At 33.3% G+C, this 7074-nt stretch overlaps 1 non-coding gene across 1 annotated transcript; it reads right to left on the reverse strand.

The window, feature by feature from the left end:
- Nucleotides 1-3904: 3904 nt before the first annotated feature.
- On the reverse strand, nucleotides 3905-4011 carry LOC121211832 (small nucleolar RNA R71). The gene has a single exon (XR_005907050.1). It is a non-coding gene; the product is annotated as a small nucleolar RNA R71 (small nucleolar RNA).
- Between the last annotated feature and the right edge of the window lie 3063 nt (nucleotides 4012-7074).

Genomic DNA, 7074 nt, shown 5'->3' on the forward strand with positions numbered 1-7074 from the left:
AATTGATATACCGTAGATCATCTCATATATATCACAATTTTAACATTACATAATATAAATATTATAAACAACACAATTATAAAGCAGATATATGATGGGATAGGTAATTAAAATAAAATTGTAAACCAAGGCTTCCATGGTGCTATTTTTAGAAAATAAATGGAAATATAAAATTACATAAATTTTCACCACAAGGTATTCCTTGGGTTTTCAACTGCCATCACATCTTTTTATTGTCATGGTCTCCTTTTGGAAAAATTACATTTACCTCCTATTTTCGTTTTCAGCTCACAAGGATTCTATGAATTTTTTTTAAAAAGCCCTAAATGGAGATAATAGTCCATAGTCTTTTTCCTAAGAACTACAACTTCGGCAAAAAACATTTATATAACAAATATATAATATTGCATCCATTCCCATATATAACTCACAACATGCTTAAGATCTAAAGAATGCTACTTTCTATGTAATCAAATCATTCAAGGAGAAGAGAAATTTATTTTGATTATCTGTTTATACTTATAGATAGAACACAACCTAGCTCTGATACCAATTGTTTAAAAAATGGGTTTGAAAAATATAGTTAAAAATAAATTAAGGGAAAAACAAGAGTTTTAAAAATTTTTCAAAACAAGATCTTGGTGGTGATATCTAAAGTAATAAACATTTAATCAAAAATATACATTTTCGATTCGTCTAGGATGAACTCTTTGACTGAATAGTCTTCTCCGCTATCCTTAAGCTCACCTTTGCTGAGTGTAGGCTTGATTCGAATAAGAAAATTTTTCACAAAAATTACCAATGGAGTAATTTTGTAATTTCTCTAAACTTTTGAGTCAAGTTGTAAATCAGAAAAATATCTCCAAAAATTTTCTAGAATAATCTCTTTTGAGAGTTTTCTTTCTACAACTTTGTCTTGAATTCATGTGTGTGTAAATAATGACCCAAGACTCTGCTTATATAGAGAGAGTTTAAAGAGTTCAACTATGATTAAACTTAATTACTTTAATATTAAATTAATATAATATTTATCAATATTAGATTAATTTTAATATTAAATCTTATTAAAATAATAGAATATTTATCTTTTAGATAAACATTAAATTTAAATTTAATATTAAGATAATCACTTTAATGATAAATTAATTAAATACTATTAATATAAGTATTAAATTAAATTTAATATTAAACTATTAAAATAATATTATTTTTGAAATAGTTAATCTGAAATCAAATTCTCTAGTAGAGTTCTAGTAGGTATAACTCCTCCATTACTTAACCATCGAAGACCAACAGCCGCCGGCCACCGGGATGCCACCATGGAAACACGAAAATTTACGCATTTTTACATACCCTTTTTTATCTTAAAATCATACCATTTCGATTAAATTCTTGTCAAAAAATAATTAATTTTTATAAAATAATTAAATTATACTTAAAATATGAACATGATGAATTTTAGTTAATTTTATAATTAATTTTGAGTAATTTTGGTTATTTTCGACAGAATTGTGCAAATGGCGAAAAATGGCTCGATAGACACTACTTGAAGCACAAAATCGAGAAGCAATTTGAAGTATCAAGGCGAATTAATTTCCAGCCTAAGACTGTCCAATTATGTGTATTAATTCATAATATAATTAATTTTAATTTATACCCAATTTAATTTGGGCTAAATAAATTAATATTAATTAATTATGGAAAAGGTGGTCCAGTAGATATGGACCGATTGAAGTGAACCGGCCAAAGATTGGGCAGCCCAAAACCGGCCATATGCTGACCCAAATCAGCTTATTAGCTGATTAATTAAGCTTGCAATGAATCCCTTGAAGTCTTGTCAAAGTTGCATTCAAACCCCTCCACAATTGGTGGATTTTTTTATTTGCCCCAAGCCATTTTTAGCAAAGTTGAAAGCATCAACTTTCCCACATAGGTGGCCGACCAAGGGGTGGCTCTTTGGCTGCTTACTTTAGCAAATTTCAGCTGCCACAGTCAGCTATAAAAGGCCCTCTTGGCTGATCATTCAAAGCATCTCATTCATTCCTCATTCATTTCACAACACTTCTCTATTCTCTCATTCTTTTTCTCTCATCTTTCATTTCAATTCCCTTGCTTTTGTGCCGATTTCTTCCCTTGGAAAAGGGGTGTTCTTCAACCATTTTGGAGCAGCAATTGAGTGTTCACCAAAGCCTTGATCGGCAAGGAAAACAAGAACGAAGAACGGAGCAACCAAGTCAAACCTCGGAAAACCACCGGATTTGATTCTTGTTCCCTATCTCTTTAATTTTTGTTGTTGTTCTGATGAACATATCTATGAGTATTCATGTTGTTGGAATGGTTAATTTAATTAGCTTAGCTTGAATTTAATTCGTGTTGGGTTGATTGCATTTCGTCTTTTTAAATTGTTAAAATTGTGTTTATGTTGTTATAGGCATCAGTAAAATGTTTGATTAAGTAAAATCATGCCTAAGTTATTCTTGCGTTATGACTGTGAGGTAACTAATGAATTAATTATTTAAATGGGTTGAAATTGTAATTAATTGACACAGTACTTGATCAGTGCATCTTTATACTTCTAAGGTAGCTTAAGGTTAAATTAGCAATATATCTAGCGATATTATTGCCTTGCATAACTTGCAAGATTATTGTGATTAAACTGTTTCAAGGTAGGGATACCTTGTTACCTCATATAGTCTTTTATATGCTTGTTAGATTTAATTAATCGTTTGAATTGACATAGGGGTTGCAAGAGATTAGTCCAGTTTAATGAATATGTTTGTGCAATAACATGTTTGCTTACTAGAATCTATTTAGTTGGTTGAATTGACATAGGGATATGTCAAGAGATGAATGGATTTTGGTATGTAAGTATGTTCAAAAGTTAGCAAATTACCGGGTTGCCGTGATTTTATTCGTAACAATATAAACATAAGTCTAATAATTCTAAGATGAGAAGTGTAATTAATCCAACACAATTATATAATCTTGATTAAATCTTATTTTGAAATCGTGCATTAGAAATTTCTTTTACTTCATTTATTTATTTATTTTAATTTTCTTAAGTTTTTAATCACCCTCTTTAAACAAAATATTTTTCTTCATCAAAGTGTTTTAAATTGCATTCATAAATAATCCTTTTCACAGTCTCTGTGGATACGATAACTCGACATTTACTTGTCACTTTATTACTTGTTGCGATTGTGTACAGTTGCACATTTCCGTCGTTCTAAGTTTTTGGCGCTGTCGCCTGCGACTATTTTAAAAAGTCATTATTTTTGAATTTGTTAGTTTACATTTTGGTTTTTTTTTCTATTTAATTTTTAACTTAATTAATTTTTCTGTGGTTATTTCAGGTGTTCATGAGTATTGACCGAATTATTGACCTACTCCCTGTAGACCCTACGATAGAAAGAACTTTTCGACAACGAAGAAGACAAGCAAATCAAATGAGGACCGAAGAGATGAACTTCAAAAATCCAATCCAAGGAAACGGAGCAAACCCTGCTCAAAAATCCTATCCTTATTGTTGATGATAGGGATAGAGCTTTACGATAGTATCCGTGCCAGTATTTAATGATCTTAATTCGATATTAGAAGACCTGAAATTGAGGCACAATAGTTTGGGCTGAAGCCAATCATGTTCCAGATGCTTCAGACAGTCGAACAATTCAGTGGAATGCTTATCGAAGATTCTCACCTACAGTTAAGACTATTTATGGAGGTAAGCGATTCTTTCAAGTTAGCCGGAGTACCCGAAGATGCATTATGATTGAAGCTGTTCCCATATTCGCTGAAGGACAGAGCTCAACCCTGGTTGAACTCATTGCCACCGAACTCAATTTCTACATGGCAAGAGTTAGCAGAAAGATTCCTTATAAAGTATTTCCCGTCTAGCAAGAACGCTAAGTTAAGGAACGAGATCACTGCCTTCCAACAAATGGATGATGAGTCCTTGTATGAGGCATGAGAAAGGTACAAAGAGTTATTACGAAAGTTGCCTCATCATGGAATCCCACATTGCATCCAACTTGAGACATTTTATAATGGTCTCAATGCTCACACGAGGATGGTAGTGGACACTTCTGCTAATGGTGCTCTCTTTTCTAAGTCTTATAATGAGGGTTATGAAATTATCGAGAGGATTTCCAGCAACAATTACCGATGGCCAACCAACCGAGCAGCGTCAGGAAGACGAGTTACTGGAATACATGAAGTAGACGATATTACTTCACTCGCACTCACATCTCAGGTATCATCAATATCCTCAATGCTTAAAAATCTTACTACTAATGGGTCTAATAGTGTAACACCCCGAACCCGAGGCCGTCGCTGGAGTCGAACACGAGGTGTTAACAGACTTCAAACCACTTAAAAAAATTTCTTAGACAAGCTGCCAATCTGCGTACTAGTCGCTTTAAAAATCATATCTTGAGTTCTGAAAATTGAAATCCAGTTCCGTAAATTTTCCCAGAAACTACACTCATATTACCATCTACATATTTTTTTCTAGAATTTTTGGTCGGGCAAATTAGTACAATTTATTAGTCAAAGTCTCCCATGTTACAGGGATCGACTACACTGACCTTTGCGCATTACGACTTGGATATCTCCCTGCCCAGAGCTTCAATACTGATGTCGTTTGTTTATATAGAAACTAGACTCAGATAGGAATCTATAAATATATGGCATGACTCCTAATTATCTCTGGTTAATTTATAATGAATTTCCAAAATCGAAACAGGGAATCCAGAAACCGTTCTGGCCCTGTCTCACGAGAACCTGAATATCTCTTAACATACTGTCCATATGATCGTTTCGTTACTTTCCTATGAAAATAGATTCATCAAGGTTCATTGACATAATTTATTCATTATTTAATTCCAATCCTACTATTTTTAGTGATTTTCCCAAATCTACATCACTGCTGCTGCTGCCAGCATCTGCCTTTAAGGTAGACTTTACCTATTTCATAGTTTCCATGATTCAACTAGCCCTTTTAGCATAAATAGCACAAATTATGATAGTGATTAACCATTCCATACCAAATGATTATAACATTATGCTCAAACATATATAAGCCATTTTCGCATGGCTATATACATTAACCAAAATATTCTTCCGCCACTAGTCTATTTTATACATGCCATAAGACAATCCGAAACATAGCAGTACCAAACAGTGGATAGTGATAGTGTGACTAGTTGCTGATGATCCCCGAGCCTGTAGCTTCGCAATGAGATCTATAAAACAGAGGAAACAGAGTAAACGGAGTAAGCATTACAATGCTTAGTAAGTTTTAAGCAGTGTCAACAGATAACAATCAAATTATAACATAGTTGTTCGTATTTTTATTTCACTCTTCCTTCGGGCATACCATCCCTTTACCGAATCTGCACATCTCATCATATACAATAGGCAGATAAACTTTCACATAAGAGTGAGCTCATGTGACATAGATACATCGTATGATTTCACATCACCTCTCACACTGATCCGATGTCACATAATCATAGGAATAATCTCATAGATTGCTCTCGTATGCATCACATAACTACCTTATGATTTAGTGCAAATCAAGCTCACATATAAACTTGGAGTACATACCTGTTTAACCTTTCACATTGAATATATTTATAAGCAATTCTTATTACGAAGTCTTACCCGGACATAATCTCCACACGAAGTTATCGGGTCTTACCCGGACAAAATCCCCACACGTAGTCATCGGGTCTTTAGAGCTCGGATATAGTACAAGCACGAAGCTTAAGGACATTAATCAGTGATAATATTCTCGCATAAAGCCTGCGGGGTTTTAACCCGGATATAGTACTGACACAAATGCCCTTCGGGACTTATCACATTTACGCACTTTCACATCCATCACGTTGGCCACTTGGCCCTGTCACATATATACACTTTCACATTCACACATCGGCTATTAGGCCTTATCACATATATACACTTTCACATTCATCACATCGGCCATTAGGCCTTATTACACATATACACTTTCACATTCATCACATCGGCCATTAGGCCTTATCACACATATACACTTTCACATTCATCACATCGGCCATTAGGCCTTATCACACATATACACTTTCACATTCATCTCATCGGCCATTAGGCCTTACTATCACACATATACACTTTCACATTCATCACATCGGCCATTAGGCCTTAGTATCATTTCATATTCGAATACTCATAAACTTACAATATCACAATTTAGAATTAAAGTATGGGTTTAATCAATAGCTTATGAGCAACTAAAACAAGTTTATCAAGGTTCACAACATAATCTCAAATTCAGCACAAGCTGTTTTTCCTGATCAATAGTCACTAAATTATTTATAACTGGAGCTACAAAACTCCAAATCACTTTCCGTTAATTTTTCCTGAATATAGACTCGTATATATTCCATTCATAAAATTTCCAAAATTTTAGGTTTGGCCAATCAATACCATATTTTTCTTAAAGTTTCCCCTGTTTCACTGTTTGACTAATCTGACCACTCTTCACTACGAATCAAATTTCTCATTTTACTGAATTCAAAATGTGTTGTATTTGATTTCATTTGAAACTAGACTCATTAAGGAGTCTAAGCATATAAATTTTATCTTATAACCATTTTTTTGCAATTTATAATGATTTTCTAAAAACAGAACAGAGGATTACAGTGTCATTCTGTGCTGTCTCACACAACTTTAAGTATCTCATTATCGGAAATTTCTTTGCTTACACGGTTTCTTTTATAAGAAACTAGACTCATTAAGCTTTAATTTCATGTCTCATTCAGCCTCTAATTCAAATCCATAAATTTATGGTGATATTCTAAAGTCACGTTACTGCTGCTGTCCTAAGCAGACTATTTCAAATTACCCTTGAATTCCCAAGCTCAAACACTTAAGAACTTACCATTTGAGCTTAGAACATATCATGGCCACATCATATCTTATTAAATCAACTCATCATGTCCTATTATAATTGAATTTACTCAACATTTAATCGCTTAAAACTTACCTCGGATGTGGTCGAACAATTTCGGCGGCTATTCGATGACCTTCGAT

Source organism: Gossypium hirsutum, chromosome A12 (assembly GCF_007990345.1).
Source record: "Gossypium hirsutum isolate 1008001.06 chromosome A12, Gossypium_hirsutum_v2.1, whole genome shotgun sequence".
In the NCBI taxonomy this organism is placed as follows: domain Eukaryota; kingdom Viridiplantae; phylum Streptophyta; class Magnoliopsida; order Malvales; family Malvaceae; genus Gossypium; species Gossypium hirsutum.